The 20,493-nt window shown below is 33.9% G+C and overlaps 1 non-coding gene and 1 pseudogene across 1 annotated transcript; one reads left to right on the forward strand and one right to left on the reverse strand.

The window, feature by feature from the left end:
* The first annotated feature begins 204 nt into the window (after positions 1-204).
* LOC107844443 lies at positions 205-6,747 on the forward strand (annotated as a pseudogene).
* A 5,914-nt stretch (positions 6,748-12,661) lies between these two features.
* On the reverse strand, positions 12,662-12,740 carry TRNAR-ACG. The gene has a single exon. It is a non-coding gene; the product is annotated as a tRNA-Arg (tRNA).
* Positions 12,741-20,493: the final 7,753 nt, after the last annotated feature.

Raw genomic sequence — 20,493 nt, forward strand, 5'->3', positions numbered from 1 at the left:
TTATGTGTAAAGTTGAAATTAAAATATTATAAAAAAATAAAAGAAATTATTCCTTTTTAAACAGGGAAATATATATATATATATATATATATATTACTCCATTAAATTTCCTATTCCATAAGGAATTGGGCAGAAAGACGGCCCTTTTCCTTTTCGCCCAATTTCTCTTATTTTTTTTTTTTCAATTATAATTACACACTAAATATGATTTGGGTATTACATGAATCTCCATTACAGCTTGCCCCGATGCTTTCACAGAAGCTCGGGTTAATGTTTGGCTTAAACGAGAGGATCTTCAACCTGTATGTTTCTCATACTCCTACTCCTCATCATGATGTTAACTTCATGAAAGTAAACGCGATGACACTTGGGGTAGAGCAGGGCAAATCCTTAACGGGACAAGCAGGGCAATACTTAAAACAAGGTAGAACGGGGTGGGGCATGATATGTATGAGACCAAAAATCTTTGGGAGAATTTGAATTTTCACTCATTAATTACAGAAATAAAAGTTATTTACATGTCTAGTGAATCTTGCTTCAATACATTAAGTATTATATTTCTTAATTTACCAGCTCATGTATGTGAAGTAGATATTTATTTGAAATCATTACTTCAAAGTTATCTGATAGAAAGATATGTGATTTTGGTTATATTTTAATTTTAGGAATTGATTGTTACCCATTTTTTTGTTAAAAAAATCCATGTTGTGGAAAGTAAAAATAAAGAGGAGAAATGAAAGATAACATAAATCGGCGGCGCGGGGCAGGACAACTTTTCTGGAAAGTGCTAAACGTGGCAGGGCACGGCGGATTGAAATGTTAGCAGATCAAGGCTTGATCATCCTAATTCGCCCTATTGCCGTCCCTATGTTTTGCATTGGATAGCAGTGAGTAAAATTAATGTTCATATACCATTTGGCAGGTCTTCTCGTTCAAGCTTAGAGGAGCTTACAATATGATGGCCAATCTCTCAAAAGAGCAGCTGAAAAGAGGGGTCATTTGCTCATCAGCTGGGAATCATGCTCAAGGTGTTGCATTAACTTCTCACAAACTTGGCTGCAATGCTGTCATTGTCATGCCAGTTACTACACCACAGATTAAGGTGAGGACTTTTGTTACACTTTTGAGTTTTATGCACTTGTAAAAAAAAAGAGTTTTATGCACTTGTCCGGTCAAAATTTTCAGTAAGAAAATTCAAAATATAACAAAATAAAGACAAAGAAGCTAAGGCGATTCAACGTCTACTTCCAAGAGTCAAATTGCATCGACTTTGATCATATTTTAAGATGTATTTTTCATCTTATGAGAGGGATTGCAACTTGTATAATTTTTCATTTAGCTTTCAAATATCTAAATTTAAAATTTAAAATATTAAATCAATCGTATCCAATTTAGCTACGAGAATTAGTCAAATTGACTCTCGTGAAGCAAAATGTAACAATTAAAAGTGAATGGAGAGAGTATAATCTAATTTTTTGGAGAAAGTAATACAAATCTATGTTGCTTGGACTCTTAAAAAACCATGTCAGGTATCCTCCAAGAGTAGTACATTTGTAGAGGATCTGACACAGGTCCGACAATATAGGTGCATATGAACCCTTTTTCGCTCCCATGGCTCCACCTTCGTTTTATGGCTTCCCATATATAGTCTATAGCTTGTTCAACTATTTTTAAGCTCATTTTCTATACTAAATTTCTGATTTGTTTTTTCATTTACCAAATGAGCAGTGGAAATCAGTAAAAAGATTAGGTGGTAATGTTGTTCTTGTGGGAGATGCGTATAATGAAGCGCAAGCATATGCCAAAAAGAGAGCTGAAGAGGAAGGATGCACGTTCATCCAGATGTTATAGCAGGGCAAGGTACTATTGGTATGGAGATCAATAACCAACTCAAAGATAAAATTCACGAGATATTTGTACCTGTTGGTGGAGGGGGTCTTATAGCTGGTATTGCTGCCTATATGAAAAGGGTTGCTCCAGATATAAAGATCATTAGAGTTGAGACCACTGATGCAAATGCAATGGCAATGTCATTACACTATGGTCACAGAGTCATGCTGGACAACAACAACAACAACAAACCCAGTGTATTCCCACCTAGTGGGGTCTGGGGGGGTAAGATGTACGCAGTCCATACCTCTACCTCTGAAGAAGTAGAAAGGCTGTTTCCGATAGACCCTCGGCTCAAGACACGAGATACCACACAAACACCTAGTAAAGCACAACACGAGATTACATAACATAAATACGGCTCCCATAAGTAATATAAAACAGAGGAAACCACACAAATTCGTAATAAAACATGAAACACGGACTCCTAATAGGAATAAAACCCCCACCAAGTAATTTCCTACACTAGCAACTCAAACTGGCCCTAGTCCTCTGCCCTAATTCGCGTCCTCCAGACCTTCCTATCTAGGGTCATTTCCTCGGTGAGCTGTAACTGCTCCATGTTCTGCCTAATCACCTCACCCCAGTACTTCTTCGGCCTACCCCTACCCCGCCTAAAACCATCCAACGCTAGCCTCTCACACCTACGGACCGGGGCATCCATGCCCCTTCTCTTCATGTGTCCGAACCATCTCAATCGGGCTTCCCGCATCTTGCACTCCACTGGAGTCACACCAACCTTCTCCCGGATAGTCTCATTCCGAACTCTATCCCCTCTAGTCAGCCCACACATCCAGCGCAACATCCGCATTTCTGCCACCCTCATTTTTTGGATGTGGGAGTTCTTAACTGGCCAACACTTCGCTCCATACAACATGGTTGGACGGACTACCGCCCTGTAGAATTTGCCTTTAAGCTTGGGCGGCACCTTCTTATCACACAGCACCCCCGACGCGAGCTTCCACTTCATCCATCCCGCCCCAATACGGTGTGAGACATCCTCGTCAATCCCACCGTTACTCTGGATCACGGACCCGAGATACTTGAAACTCTCCCTCTTACATACCTCCTGTGATTCCAGCTTCACTACTACCTCATTCTTCCGCCTCACATCATTAAACTTGCATTTCACATACTCTGTCTTGCTTCTGCTCACCCTGAACCCTTTAGACTCAAGGGTTTGCCTCCACACCTCTAATTTGTCACTCACACCCCCTCGAGTCTCATCTATCAGAACTACATCGTCTACAAAAAGCATACACCACGGCACCTCCCCTTGAATACGTCGCGTCAACACATCCATCACCAACGCAAACAAAAAGGGACTAAGAGTAGATCCCTGATGCAACCCTGTCAGGACAGTGAAATGCTATGAGTCTCCTCCCGCCGTCCTCACCTTAGTTTTCGCTCCATCATACATATCCTTGATTGCTCTGATATATGCCAGCGGTACTCTACTCACCTCCAAGCATCTCCAAAGCACCTCCCTGGGGACTTTGTCGTAGGCCTTCTCCAGGTCGATAAACACCATGTGCAGGTTCTTCTTCCTTTCCCTATACTGTTCCACCAACCTCCGTACCAGGTGAATTGCCTCCGTCGTCGAGCGGCCAGGCATAAATCCAAACTGGTTTTCTGAAATAGACACTATCCGTCTCAGCCTCACCTCGACCACTCTCTCCCAGATCTTCATAGAGTGACTCAATAACTTAATCCCCCTATAGTTATTGCAACTCTGGATGTCCCCCTTATTCTTATAGAGAGGGATCATCGTACTCCACCTCCAAGCCTCGGGCATCTTTGCCGTCTTGAAGATTTCATTAAACAATCCAGTCAACCACCTTACACCAACCTCTCCAACGAACTTCCAAAACTCCACCGATATCTCATCCGGCCCCGTCGCTCTACCCCTTTGCATTCTGCGAACAACCTGTCTAACCTCTTCTACCTTAAAACGTCTACAATAGCTAAAATCCCGACACTCCTCTGAGTGCTCCAGTTCTCCTAACACAATAGCTCTATCCCCTTCGTCATTCAAGAGCCTATGAAAGTACGACTGCCATCTATTCTTAATGTGGCCGTCCTCCACCAACACTCTACCGTCCTCCCCCTTAATGCACCTCACCTGATCGAGGTCACGACCCTTTCTCTCCCTAGCCTTAGCGAGTCTAAACAACTTTTTCTCCCCTCCTTTCCCCTGTAACCCTGCATACAAGCTCTCAAAGGCGGTCGTCTTAGCTGCCGTGACTGCTGACTTAGCCTCCTTCCTCGCTAGCTTGTACTCTTTCCTGTTTACCCACTTCTCCTCTTCGTCCTTACTCTCCACCAACTTGGCATACGCCCCTTTCTTGGTCCCCACTTTCTTCTCCACCTCTTCATTCCACCACCAATCCCCCCGATGGTGCCCGGCCCGGCCCCTAGAAACACCCAACACCTCACTTGCATTCTCCCTGATGCACCTAGCCGCCCTATCCCACATACTATCCACGTCTCCCCTACACTCCCACACCCCCATTCCCGCCAACTTCTCCCCTATCTCCCACGCATTCACTGGCGTCAGGCCGCCCCACTTAATTCTAGGTCTACACTCCCTACTCCTCCTCTTTCTATTCTTCTTTATACCCAAATCCATAACCAAGAGCCTATGCTGGGTCGCAAGAGAGTCATGCTGGACCAAGTTGGAAATTTTGCAGATGGTGTAGCTGTTAAAATGGTTGGTGAAGAAACTTTCCGTGTCTGCAAGGAACTAATAGATGGGGTGGTCCTAGTTAATCGTGATGCTATATGTGCATCTATAAAGGTTAGCATCAAATTTTTGGATTACAACAAATCTGATTTTAACTGATTGAGTTTTGCCATTAGTGTTGTCGAAAACCAAATCTTTCAACACCTTTAGTTTGTGCTCTGTCAGTTTGAGTGACCATTGCAATTTTGGTTAATATCTCTCTGTCTATAAAAGGGCAATTTTGGTTAATATCTCTCCGTATATAAAAGGGTCCTTAATTTAGAGTGTTGTAAACTTGAACATCAATTTCTCTTCCTTTATTGCATGCCTGTTTGTTATAAATGACATGTCGGGTAACGCCAAATATGATCACAACGGGGCTAGGGTGGCCCAGATCAGAGTTATGATCAAATATGACGCTTTCTTGGTGGGCGCAGTTAACAAATAGATTGTGCTCTTGCTATTTGCTATAGCTTTTGGCATGATGGTAAGCGTTTGATCCTAACATGACATAAAACCACAAAATCTGTGCCTCAATTATCTTAGTCACATACATAATAGACCATTTTCATGATAATCTTGAACTAATAGATAACTGGTATGTTTTCTGAATCTTAGTTTATCAGACATGACAGTATCTTGTTTCTTTTGAATAGGACATGTTTGAAGAAAAACGGAGCATATTAGAGCCTGCAGGTGCAGTTGCTCTTGCAGGAGCTGAAGCATACTGCAACTACTATGGCCTCAAGGATGAAAATGTAGTCGCAATAACAAGTGGAGCCAATATGAACTTTGATAGACTAAGATTGATAAGCGAACTAGTAGATGTTGGTAGAAAGCGCAAAGCTATGCTAGCTACTTTTTTACCAGAAAAGCTGGGAAGCTTCAAAGAATTCTGTGAACAGGTCACATAGAGCAGCTTAATGTGCCGTTTAGATCACTATCTGTTATCTCTCTCTGAAAATGTGAAAAATTGACTTGGATCACAGATCGGACCAATGATGAAGTTTACAGATATGATGTGATTGGAATTCTGTTTACAGATATGATTCCTGCAATGAAAAAGCTCTAGTGCTTTACAGGCAAGGTTCTTGATCTTTTAATGAGAAGTTGGCTCATTTTAACAGAATCGACTCTCTGATGTATGGAATTTTTACAGCGGAGCTCTTCTATTCAAAATCATGTATTCTGTTTTGATCTGCAGGGTTGCTCTTCAAACAAAATCCGAACTTGAAGCTATGATAGAGAGGATGGGATCAATAAAACTGCACAGTATTAATCTCACAGACAATGACTTGGTCCAAGATCACTTCAGACATTTGGTACATCCTGAATTTCATCAAATCTTGTTATTTGTATTGTCATTTTAAGAATCTCGGGAGTATTTATATCGACTTTCAGAATTGGTATTCTCAATCAGTAGAAAGAATATCACTCAAACTCAATTAATCTCATTCTTACCTGTTTTGAGTACATTAGCAAAGAGCCAAATTATGTTTCTTTGTGGTGATAAGCCTGTTGGAATTTGATTCTACTTGATTTCGTGAAATGTGGCTCAGATGCTATAATTTCTATCTTTTTTTTTTCCATTTGCCATCAATCGTTCAGATGGGTGGAAGATCAAATCTTCACAATGAGCTTCTTTGTCGGATTCACTTTCCCCTAGAAATTTGGTTCTTTGTCCAAGTTTTTAGATGCTTTCAGCCCGCGTTGGAATATAAGTTTGATCCATTATCGTGTACAGGTAGCTACTTAGAACCTACTTAGAACCTTTAAATTCCATTCTAGCACTAGTATCTAAACTCTTGCTATTATTTTGAAGTAATTTGATCCATCTTCGTATTGCTTGCTTTGAAAAGGGACAAATTGGTGCAAATGTTTTAGTTGGCATACAAGTTCCACAGGACGAGTTTGATGAATTCCAGGGCTGCGTTGCTAGACTCGGTTATGAGTGTGCTGTGGAGAGTCACAGTGATGCTTTCAAGCTTATAATGCATTGATGAAAACTTTGGTCTTTTGAATTTCATCATACAAATAATACCCAACTTTATGTTTGGGGGTCGTTATAAATTAAAGATCCCACTAAATAAATAAACTACCATGTATAAGGAATTTAATAAGGAATTTAAATTAAAGATCCCACTAAATAAATAAACTATCATATACTCCATAAGGAATTTAGTAAGGAATAAAAAGATATTTATAAAAAATTACTATCATGTATAATTTAATTATAAAAGTCTAAATAAAAATATTACTATAAAATAGTACGAGGACAAAACTAATAAATATAGGGAAAAAATAATATGCATGTGTAATCATTTTACTGAATCGTAAAATTTATGAGAACTATTAAAGTTTAACATTCTCTCTTATATATAACCAGTGAATTTGCCTGCGCTTCGCGCGATCATAAAAATCTGATTATATTTATAATTTTATTTTTCATTACACTTGAATATTGAAAGTAATCCCAAAGTATATTTGAGAGACAGTATATTTGAGACTCAATTTTTATGTTGACTATAGTAAAAAATTTTGAGACTAGGTCTGAGACATTACAAATACAAAATAGAAAAAAATAGATAAAATCTTATAGTTCTCAAAAATGAATCCTAACAGGTTGCAGTCGAAACAAAATCTAAATAAAATAAAATTTCAAAGTAAAACAACACCACTTAATACAGGATCTACACCATAAATTTTTCTTTTTTTCTTTTTCTTAGCTTCATCCCTATTTTTTTTTCTCTTACCATCTAATTCAATATCTTCCTTTTGTTTTACAGTTTTATCTTATTTTCCTCCTCATTTTTCTCCAATCATTTCATTGAATTTATTCTTTACCTTTAAATGAAAAATCATAAATCATTCTACCAGCTTCGTTTTGCTTACGGCAATCAGTCATACTTGGTCCGATTTGTGGCCACAGCGTATTGCGGTGTGTTCAATCTGCTGAATTACCGATCATAACGCCATTTTCTGATTGATGAATCATTCGAATCCGAATAATTTGGATCTTTGTTTCATTCGGGTCAGTCACCTAAAGTGATGATTCGAGATCCGAATTTGGTTTACTACGCTTGCGTTGCTAAAGGGACAATTGTTCTTGCTGAAATCAATTCAATAGATGCTGATCTTGGATCTCTTGCTTTGAAATGCCTTGAAAAAAACTCCCCCTTTCCATACTTTTTTTTCTCTCATCCTATTCGTAACAGGACCTACACCTTCTTGACGAAAACTCACTTGTGTTCTTAACGATTTTCGATGAGAAGATTGAGAAATCGAATGGGGTTGCCTTCTTGAAAGGGGTGAATGGAGCGTTTAACGAAGTGATTGAGAGGTCTTTCAGGAAGAAGAGATTGGATAAGCTGCATTCGCATTGTTTTCAGGGTGAGCTGAATCTGTAGGTTTTATGTAGTCTTATTATTTTGATGGCATAAATGATTTACTAATGACTCAACTAATAGTGACTCTTGGTATTTCTAACTAAAAAAATAGGGATAATTAATAGAGTGTTATAAATGTACCATATAGTGAATGTCTATTTTACCATATAGTGAATATCTATTTTACCATATATTATAAGTGTCTATTTATGGAAAAGTTACAAACTCTAAGAATAGTTTTTCCTTATAAATAAAGGAGTTTTTCTTCATTGTAATTCATCCTTCAAGAGAAATAGGAATTCCTTCTGAGAAATAAAGAAGTCTCCTCTTTTCTCTCTATTCTTTTTGTTCTTTGCTTTATATTTCATAACATGTTATCAGCATGAGATTCTGTCAAATAACGTGAGATTATAAATCTAAAGGTAAGATTAGTAATTCTTTATGTTATTTGTCTTTTGTTACTAATAATATAATTATTATTGGATTTGAGAAAAAATAGTTGATTTGGAACCATGCATTTATGTTTTAAATTTATTCATCAAGAACGATATTATCAAAAGGGGTGATAATATGTTAGGTTTAAGTCCTATCAATTTATGCCTACGATGCCTTTATATGGGCAAGACATTGAGTTTGAATCCCAATGCACCATATTAATGATATTATGATGGTTAAGGCAAAATAATATGTTTTTAATGAAAAGTCATAAAATATGTCTCATTGCTTTATTCCATGAAATGAATGTGATAACAGTATATGATAAGTGTAAAATATGACAACTTACTTCATTCTTGAAATATATATATGATAGCAGTGCATAATATATCTGAAAGAAGATAAGTGATTGGATGCACGAATATATGCGTGAAGGGACAATATGATAATGATCATAAAAAATGATGATATTTTTACACGCATATTATGATCATAAGATATGTTAGAAAAAAATTCTCTAGATCATATGTATGTTTCGATTTGCTCCTGAAGTAGCAATATCATAAAAGAGGTTATAAGCTATCAATTTGATAGGCTTAAGACACAATTATATTTCATTCATGGGAATGAGAATTTTAATTGTTATAAGCATAGATCTATTCCCTCGGTGAATGTGATGATATTTAGTGAAGCTTATCAACAATCGTGAACTTGATTGTGATGGCTTCACAACTCACCTCCAAATAAGATAGAATAATCGAGAAGAGTTATTTTGAAATCTATTTCTAAAGTTGTAAATCTGAAATTTATTCATGTAATAGTAAATTTCAAATTTACTAAAGTAAAAAGGTACATGTCATGGTAAACTTGAAATTTGTTAGAATAAAAATTCATAAATTGACATGAACGATTATAACATCCCAAAAATATGCAGATTGGGTATTGGACATGTAATGAAGAATTAGAAAATTCTTCAAGAATTATTCATGTTGTTTGTTCTCATGATAAGTTGGTTGGACCAACTAAATATTGGATTGAATCCCTCAAAATCTGAAAAATATAAAAGATGAATAAGAGCCTGTTCACCTTTCATGTGATATGTTGAAAAAATGCATCAATAAGATAATCACATGTACGTTTATTATCAACCTGTAGTTTGACATTCATAAAGTTGCTTGCTCAATAAAATTGAGTTAAGAGCATAACTTTCAGATTATGCAATCAAGACAATTCATCTTGATGAAAATGGTTTGACATTGAATACCTTCAATAAATAGCTAAATCATTGCTGATAAAAATAAAGTTTCATGTGTTGGTCTGAAATACGATATGTTGCATACAATAAGACTTGTATGCGTTAGACTAATAGATTATGATTATTTCTTCCCTCTCAAATGGTTCAAGGTCAGGAACTAATTATTCCATCTAATAGTTTTGATGTACGGTATACAATTAATAATATACCATGATACACAAAAGATGAAATCCTCAATGAAGATGGAGGATAAATATTAGTTTTCCTAACATAAGGGGAGATTATAAGTAGCTATGAAATATGTTAGGAATTATCATAAAATCCTCATTCAAAAGATAATTCAAGTCAAATGCCGGAAGCATTTGTTGACTCAAATTTAGTATCATATTTAAGCTATAAGTGCTCCTATTTTGCGTTCTTAAAGGACAAAGTCTACACATGCATGAAGTGTGGTAGACTAATCGGTTCCCAATGAAATAATCCTTGAAAAAGATAAGGAGCAAATAATCACAATAAGAAGGCAATGTGCTTTTGAAGAGCCTATGACATAACACTTCATGAAACCTTATGAAAGGTTCAGGTACCTGAAAATAATAAAGTGATGAGATCCTAAAATGTTATATCACATTGTAAATCGATACAAAATGATATAGCATCGATAATATCTTTGATATAATATTGACGCTATATTGTAAAGTATTACGAGGATTTGAATTCTACGTTTATTTAAGCATGTTGACGTAAAAATATTTATCAAGTGACACAAAAGGATGCATTTTGGTAAGTATAAAACTTATTTGATTTGCAGTCCAGACACTTGAAGATGTCACACTTGACATGTTGGATATTGTCACTTGACAAAAATCCATATGAAAATCTCTAAAGGATTCAAAATGACTGAAGCATATAAAGTTTCTGGGAAACTTTTTATTATCCTCATAAGAGATAATTTAATGATTTGAGTATCATTGGAACTCTTGGATAGTTTTCAAAAGCAATAGGATATTTTCTTAAATGAGAAACATGCATAATTGAATAACGGTTCATTCCGACCTCAATAGAGAAATGAGGAACTCCTTGATTATGAAGTACCATATTTTAGTGTAATTGGTGCACTAATGTATCTTGCAAATACTACAAGGCATGACATAGCCTTTTTTGATTAATTTGTTAGTAAGGTATATTTAGTTCTGCTCCTACTAGGAGACATAAAAAATGTGATAAAATATATGAGCTTATTTTATTTTAAAGATGACACTCCCAATCTTGTTGGTTATGCTAATGTTGGGTACTTATCTGGCCAGTATAAAGCTCAATCTCAAATAAGTTTTATATTCACATGTGGGGATACTGACATATTTTGGAGATATACAAAACAGTCTATCTAGCCACTTCATTCAACCATGCTGAGATAATAGCTATTCATGAGCAAGCTATGAATGAGTATGGTTGAGATTCATGATACATCTCATTCGAGAAAAATGTTGTTTGAAATGTGACAATATACCCACAATCTTATATGAAGATAATGCAGCATGCATATCACAACTTAAGGGAGGATTCATAAAAGGAGATAAAACGAAACACACTTCATCAAAACTTTTCTACATACATGAGCTACAAAAGAATGGTGATATTAACGTGCAACAGATTCGTTCAAGTGACAATGTAACTGATTTATTCACCAAGTTTTCTCCAATTGCAACTTACAAGAAGATAGTGCACAAGATCGGGATGCAAAGGTTTAAAGATGTTCTCAATAGGGGGAGTTAATATGCGTTATACTCTTTTTTTCTTATGAGGTTTTGTCCCACTGGATTTTTCTTGTAAGATTTTAATGAGGCAGTTTATATGCGTATTGTTAGAGATGTGTACTCTTTTTCCTTCACTAGATTTTTTTTTCACTGGATTCTTTTAGTAAGGTTTTAACGAGGCACATTATCTATCAATTAGACATTTAAGAGGGAGTGTTATAAATGTACCATATATAGTGAATGTTTACTTTACCATATATAGTGAATACCTACTTTATTATATATTGTGTATGTTTATGAAAAAGTTACAAACCTCAAGGATAGTTTTTCCCTATAAATAAAGGGTTTTCCTTCATTGTAATTCATCCCCAAGAGAAATAAGAATTCCTTCTGAGAAATAAAGAAGTCTACTCTCTTCTCTCTATTCTTTTTATTCTTTGCTTTATATTTCATAACATAAATAGTGTTGATTTAATTTTAAGTAATTTCATAAGCTAAAAATGAGAGAAAATTGACAAAAAAGATAAATCTCAATCCTGAGTTTTGAGGCATGCCACATCAGCATGCCTCTAATCCTCTTTTATATATACTAGTTAAGTATACGTACTTTGCACGTGTATATCACGTTAACTATAATCTCTGAATATAAAAAGAATAAATTATTGTGGTTTTGATATATTTTTTTAAAGCTACACTAACAAGTGTTTATTAATCGATGGGATGATTATTTCTCTTCTTATAATATGATGAGTATTGGATAATATTCAATTATAAATTTAGTTTTAAACGTTGAATAGAAAAGTCTTGTAAAAAGAATATTATTTGATTTGAATTTTTAATTTGAGAAAATAGTTCTTCTTACTATATATTTTAGAACTCCTTAAATATTAATTCTACTAATATTTATTACCATATATTTTTTCTTACTAAATAATTTAGGACTCTTTAATTTTTAAAATATATTACTCCCTAATACTTGCTCTGCTATTTTGCCCAAGCCTGGCTGAGGAAGAGTTACGGGGCGTAAAACAAAAAAATATGCCGATCGGGCATACTATGTGTAATGATTCCCCCATTCACGATAAATAAAAAGAGAAAAAGAAAAGTCATTCCATTTCGACAAAAGACCCATACCCAAGTTCCATAGCTTTTGGTTCGCTATCCCGATCATGATTTTCCTACCCCCAGAGGGAAAGGTACTTCCCTTTTGGGCTGGTTGTGGGTGAGGAGGGATTCGAACCCCCGACATCGTGGTTCGTAGCCACGTGCTCTAATCCTCTGAGCTACAGGCCCCACCCCGTCTCCACTGGATCTGTTTCCGGATTACCAAAATATTTTAGGACTCCTTAATTTTAAATATTTTTAAAATAAATAATAATTAAAGAAAATAAGAGAAAAGACAATTTTGTCAATTGCAGAGTTTTTTAATAAAGGGCAAAAAAGTTTAAATCACTTTTTTAAGGATGTTCACACTTTTAATATATTATAGATATATTGATTACTAGTAGCATTTGACTCGTGCTGAACCTAGGCACAAAGCCTAATGAACTTTATATTTGTAAATTTTATTTCCTCTATTTCATTTTATGTGGCATAATATTTAAGAAAAAAGAAACAATTTTGAAACTTGTGATGTAAAACAATTCGTATATATTTGTATGGTTGTAAATAATTACAGTAAGAATAAAGGGGAAATTTTAAAGCTAATTGTTTCTAAGTATAATAAGGTAACTTTTTTTTTGTAACAAACTAACAAGAAAAGTGCGCCACATAAAATGAGGAGTAAATATTTTTTATCTTGTTGCTATTCTTGATTTTTATTTTATTTTTGTGACATTATATTAGGGGTAAATGTAGTTTGACAATATTTCAAATTATTAATCAAATAGTTTTTTTCTTGTAAAGTAAAAAAATAAATTTTTCTTAGAGCAAATTTTAGATTTTATTTTTATTTTCAAAAATATGCCTGCACCAATGCTTTTTTTCTTTTTATTTTACTGGGCAGTTTTTAAGATCATGGCCTTTAATAATTCAAATTGAGTTTCACTTATATTGAATTAATTTCATCATTTTCCCCAATTAAACTTATATTGACTAACCTGTTTTTCATTATGTTTTTCTCAATTAAACTTATATTGATTAACATATTTATTACAAAAAAGTAAAAAAAAATCATGACATTCAAAGTAATATAATAAATATTTAATACACTAATTATTGTATGATAACATCAATAAAACTAACTTATAAATAAAGATAAAACTTAATTAAAAGATTTGATTCAACAAAATACCTTTGCAAATGTTCCTTCACATTAAACCATACAAAAAAAATTGAAAATCTAATGATTCTTTTTTTAACTTTAATTGTTTCTTTTCCCTAAAATTACATGTTAAAAAAAATTACATTTTTTCTTAATTTAATTTATTTAAGAAATTTTTATTGATCTTAAACGTGTATGAAGCTTTAATATTTTATTTTAAAATTAACTATTTTGTCCAAAATTATATAAAATACTAATTATCCTTTTTTTGGTTAAAATATTCATAATCAAAAAGTGTGAAAAAGATTCTCTCTCATTTTAAATTATTTATCATCATTACTATTTGGATTGTTAAGTTGTATTTTTTAAAAATTAAATTTTCAAACATTTTTAGCTATATATAAAAAATAATTTTTATTTAACAATTAAGCATGAATTAAGTTAGAAAGGAAACGTCATAATGTTTTGTTTACTAGTCCATGACCAATTTGTTAGGAAAAAAAAAGATAATTTGAAATAAAACTAATAAATATTTCCTCAAAATAAAAAGATAATGAATTTTTGGATCAATTAAAATTTGAGGATTCATTTTGATTTTGATTGTATAAATAGTTTTTTATGGTGTCATTGTCACTTTTGTATGACTCATCACTTTTATAATATTTAATAAGTCGTATGATTGTTTAAATTTATCAAAATAGGTGAAAACTTGTAGAGTAATTGTAATTTAAAATAGGATAAAATTGACAAAAAAATGTCATGTGAGAATTACCAAAATCTCACACTCTCATACATACATACATATATATATATATATATATATGTAGTAAACAAATATGACCTTGATATATGTGAAATAATTATAAATAAGCAAATTATTTCTCAAATGGATGTATTCATTTTCTCAAGGTTATGTATTCATTTTTGCTGGAAAAAAAAAAGAACCATATATATATATATATATATATATATATAGAAAGAGAGAGAGAGAGTTGGTGTCAAAATAAACAAATGTGACCATGATACATGTGAATAGAGTGATGATGGACTGCAATAGTCCTCCATGGATATAGATCAATCATTCCTGTAACTTTCACCCGAAAACCCTGTAAATTTGACTGTAAATACCCCTATAAATTACTCTTCTACTCCTACCTTTGTTCAAAAGTTACTCCAAGATGACCTTTTCCCAAATATGGTTGATGCTCCGACGGTAAACATAAAATTTCAAGACGAAGTTACCTCTGCAATTTCTAAGGAAAACTTCATTCCTTTATCAGCAGCAGACAAAGGGAGGTTGTATTTGCCCCGACAGACCTCTTTGATTGTTATGTTAGTGGGTAAAAAATTGGACTACCAAGTCCTCAGGAAGAAACTTCAGGACTTATGGAAACCTTTTGAGGAATTAAATTTGATAGACTTAGGTTGCGATTTCTTTTTGATAAAACTTAATCAAGAGCAAAATATGCTCCACGCTCTACATGATGGACCATGGTTCATCTACAACAGTTTTCTCTCCGTTCAAAAGTGAGAACCCAAATTTGTGGCATCCCAAGCTCGGTTTGCTCACACTACCATTTGGGTTCGTCTGTCGGAATTACCTACAGAATTTTACGACATGGAAATTCTTCACAAGGTTGATGCTAAAATTGGAATCCTTTTAAAGATAGACACTTGTACCTCCACAACTTATAGGGGAAGATATGCTCGTTTATGCGTTCAGGTACCTTTAGAACGAGCTCATAAACAAGTGATTTGGTACGAAGCTGCCTCTTTACTGCGCATTGTCTGTGGGCGACTTGGGCATACCACCCATTGCCCATATAAAACGGTGAATGACAACCCCAACGAAAAAAATATTGATGAAGCACCAATATCCACTGTAACGAGGAATGGGCAACATAAAAATGAAGAGATGATAAAGGTTGGTAGTTGGTTCGTTTCCCTAGGCAGCAGCCTCATTGTCCAGCAGAGAAAAGAAGAGCCGACTTTCAACGTTATGTTAAAAGCCCTAGTGGGCCATCGCGGGTCAATGGGCCATCAATAAAGTGTGTTTCCCAGGTAACAGGCCTCAATCTTTCCCCTCCTACGGGCCCAGGTAAGTCCTCTTTGCCTAGTGATTTAAAAATCCCTTATAATGACCCTTATGCCCCCAAATTCCCCACTAATGATTCCAATACGATTCCTTTAAATGATGAACTTTCTAAAGTGGGGTCCACGAAGCTCAATTCATCTATTCCAAATCTGTCCCATTTAAAGGATTTAAAAATACATGAATCACCTCTTTTTTTAACTAATACCATGGCCCCACCTGATTCTCAACTGAAGGCTGATAGGCCACAGATGGACTTCATGCATGAGAACAAAAATTCACTGCACATAAACTCAGCTGTTAACAATTCTGATGTTCACCCTTATAATGATTACACTGCACGTGATGACAGTGATCTGTTAAATTCTCAAAACTCACCTTCTCCAATTCACTTTACCAAAAGCCACGTTTCCGAACATACTCCCTTCCCTGCTATAAATCATGGATCATTCTCTAACTTGCCCATTCAAGGGTCTGCATATCCATCACAACCCACCTTACCTAGTTCATCAACTATACCAGAAATATATTTCGATGGCACAAGAGAACAATCATTTCCCTTACTAAATTTACACATCAATGAATCTTATTCCTCTTTATACACCCCGATCATGGCTGGAGGTGGCACTCACGGGACATGCACTAACCTTTACCATGGCAGTGAATGGTCAGGAATGTCTTGTACTGATTTAAAACTCTCGGGACCTAGCGCAAATCATAACGGAGGGAATGGCGAGAGGAACTGAGGTTTTCAACGATCCACCAACGACAAGCCAATCCCTCTCGACACTTCCATTTTACCCGCCACCACAAGAGGAGGAATCAGCCCCATGGATTCAACCTCATGTGACAGTAGTGGCGATGGAGTCCGAGTCACAAGTTTATCCTGTTTCGCTGAGCTCTCTTCCGCCTCCGACAGCATCAAATACGGAAGAAGATGTGGGGGCAACATCTACCTGCCTGGAATAGGTAGGGGTATACAAACTAAACCATTAATTCAAACCGAATCGATGAATCAAACCAAACCGAGGAAAAAAACTGACTTATGATTTGGTTTGATCAAGTGTTGGCAAAAAAAAATTGATCATTCTTGGTTTGGTTTGGTATTAGAAAAAATAAAATCAAACCGAACCGACGTAATACATATATAATTTTAATTTTTTATACGTAAAAAATATTACTTATAATCTAATTTCTAATTACTTTTATTATTTTTTTATATTTAGAAAATAGATATATATTCTTGGGCCTTTAATTATAGTATTTTTTTTCATTAATAACAAATTAATACAAGCCCAATATCTATATCTATATAATCTATATAATATATTAAAAATGTGGAGGGCCTTAGAAATGTTGTTTGAACTTTTTGCCTGTCATTAAAAGTTTTCGCTTTAGACAAAATTGTTTTTTCACTATTTTATTCTAATTTTTGAAAGTTAATAATTAATTAATATATATTTATGGTAAAACTTTTTCTTGTTAGAAGTCGTCAGAATTATGACAACTAATATTTTTTCCATTAGTTTAAAAATTACAAAACAACTAAATTTGATTTTAATAAGATTTGAAAAATCTAGAAACAAATATTAAAGCCTTAGAATAAGAAAATTTTAATAAGTATTAAATTTTAAAAAATTTTAAATACGTAATAAGATACGTCTTTTTATTATTTTATCAAATTATTATTTAACTATTTTTACTAAAAAACACGTCCCACCTCAAAAAGAAAAAAAAAAGTAGTATCAGATTGTAGTTAGCATACGACCTAATTTCTTTCTTTTAAGTATGGTTTTTGATTTAATTGGGAGTCCTTAATTTTCTTTTCTTTTAAGTTTCGTTTGTCTTGATTTTCTATAATAATTATTTTTTTTATGAAAAAAGTTTCTCAAATTAGATTAGATTTCTTCCATGTTTCATCAACTCTTTCTTAAAAGGAAAAAAATTGTACATCTATATGTTGAGCATTCCTTTTTTCCAATAAATATTAGAATAACATTCACACTTTAATTGTTAAAGAGTATGTTCAAGAGAAGATTAATTTTATGTTCTTTGATATTAGTTTTAAATTTGTAGGTCAACATTATTAAATTTCATGCATCTTTTATTAACGTTTTTTTATCGTATGATTTATTGTAATTTCAATTGTTGACTTTCTCATGATGTGCAGGTAAAGAAAAATTATGTGTGTGTGTGGTTGAGACTTCGTGCCGATTACGAGAGGATTTAAAGGTATGTTTTTAAAAAAAAAAGAATTATTTCTCATTCATATTAGTACGATTTATGTTGTTAAGGCGTTGATTAGAAGTGCACGCTCTGCACTTTGATTCAATTTTATCAAATTTCAATTCAATTCTTTAATTTATAATTTTAAATAGTAGACATCGAACACCACATCGAACTATTTCAGTTTGGTTCGTTTTCTTTCAACTTCGTTTTTATTAGATTCGGTGTTCAGAAATATTTGAACTTTTTGTCCTTCGTTAAAAGTGTTTGCTTTAGACAAAATTATTTCTTCAATATTTAAGAATTGAAAATTTATTAAATATTTTAATAAAATATATGTTATGTTTGCGCTATTTTATTAAAGTGTGAAGGATCTTTGAGAAGTGATTTAAATTTTTTGCTCTTCATTAAAATTTTTTGTAATAGACAAAATTATCTAATTTTAAATAATCAAATGTTACACGTGCGAGACACGTGGGGTTTAACTAGTTAATATAAAAAACTAAAACTCTTTAATTGCTTCACTTTTTACATTTTACTTTCCAAGTTTTCAGAGAGTTCTCATTATTTTCTTATCTTACTTTTCTTATTCGTCAAGTTGTGATTTAGGTTTGTTCTCTTCTTTTTTTTTTATGGAATTATGTTATAATTAATTACTTTATGGAGTAAAGTTTTTAATAAGTTGTCTCCAATTCTTCATTCTTTTGTGTGCTCACATTTTATATGAAGGAAACTTTCAGACAAGTTACTGTGACTAGTGACTTAGAAATTGAACTACGTAGGTATCCACATAATATTATTTTGAGAGATAGTAGTTGAGAAGTCTTAGTAATTTGCCAACTTGATTTTTATTGAAACTACTCTATGACTATTTTTTTTTAATCTTTTTAGTGAAAACATTTAATTTTTTTCTTCAATCACATTATAATCGTAAAAAAACCGAGAAAATCGAAAAACCAAAAAAATTGAAAAAAATGCAAAAACTCGACTAAAACCGAAATAAAAAAATCGATTGTATATTGGTTTGATTTGGTTTATAGATTTAGAAAATTGACATTATTGGTTTGGTTATATTTTAATAAAAAATCGAACCAACCCGATCTATGTATACCCCTAGGTATAGGTATTCCTCCTCAGAACTGTCCGAAAAAAAATAAACGTAAACTGTCCTCAAAATATGTTCAAGTGCTCCATTTATGTGAGGCCAACCCTCAACCCCGATGTGGGGAAGTATGCCCTAATTATGAGTCCCTATCTGAGGGACAATAACTTTCTAGACTCTTACCCCTGGAGGCCTCTTACTTTTAGTCGTCCGATGAATTTTCTGATTTGGAACTGTAGGGGATCTTCTCCCCAGAATTTAAGCTTCACTTTAAGAAACTTCTTGACTTGCATAGGCTTGCACTTGTAGTCCTCTTAGAAACCCATAGGACGAACCATCAGACTATGCCTAATGAGTTTCATTTCTCAAATATTGCTGTTGTCCCAGCTTCGGGACAAGCAGGAGGAATAGCTATCCTTTGGCAAGAGGACCTTTTGAATGTTACGAATGTCGCTATGACTCATCAAGAAATTCACTGTATCGTTTAGATACTTGCCTTCCCAAATAAATGGTTTTTTTCTGCTATTTATGCTTATATAATATGGATGACAGAATAAGTCTTTAGAAGAATCTTAAGCGGGTTGCTGACTTCTTTAAGGGACCTTGGCTAATGGGTGGAGATTTTAATAAAATATGTAATTCCACCAAAAAATTTGGGGGATTACCGATAAGACGTTCAAGAGCTGACAATTTTTCTCAATGCTTAGATTACTATCATATGATTGACTTAGGATTTTCTGGCAGTAAATACACTTGGTCAAATTTGCATAAGAATAATACTCTTATTTTGGAACGCCTTGATAGATGTGTAGCCAATATTGATTGGCTCCATCTATTCCCTGAATCATCTGTTAGGCACTTTCCCCATACTCATTCTGATCAATGTCCCTTACTTCTACAACTAACTACTCCTTTTATTCTATCGCATAAGCCTTTTAGAATGGAAACCATCTGGACAACCCACCCTGAATTTCCTTCGGTTATTAAAAATTCTTAGTTGAGAATGAATAATTCTCTACTACCGTCCATAGCCTGTTTTCAGACTCAAGTAGTCATTTGGAACAAAGAGGTTTTTGGAAATATATTTGGTAAAAAAAGGTGTATCCTCGCAGATACAAGAAGCACAAGAGAAAAACGAAACACACACCAAAATCAATCCACAAGCTCAAGAAATCGAGGACCTCTTTGGTGACCAACTCTCAGATTCAACAATACAATACAATACAATAACGAGATGAACAAGGTGTTTAGAACACCAAAAAAGCCAACCCAAACTAATATTAGCAACACAAGATGATAAACAAGATGAACAACCATTCGACCAACAACAACAAACACAAACCGAGAGTAGAGAACAAGAACAAACAC

Source organism: Capsicum annuum, chromosome 10, assembly GCF_002878395.1.
Source record: "Capsicum annuum cultivar UCD-10X-F1 chromosome 10, UCD10Xv1.1, whole genome shotgun sequence".
In the NCBI taxonomy this organism is placed as follows: domain Eukaryota; kingdom Viridiplantae; phylum Streptophyta; class Magnoliopsida; order Solanales; family Solanaceae; genus Capsicum; species Capsicum annuum.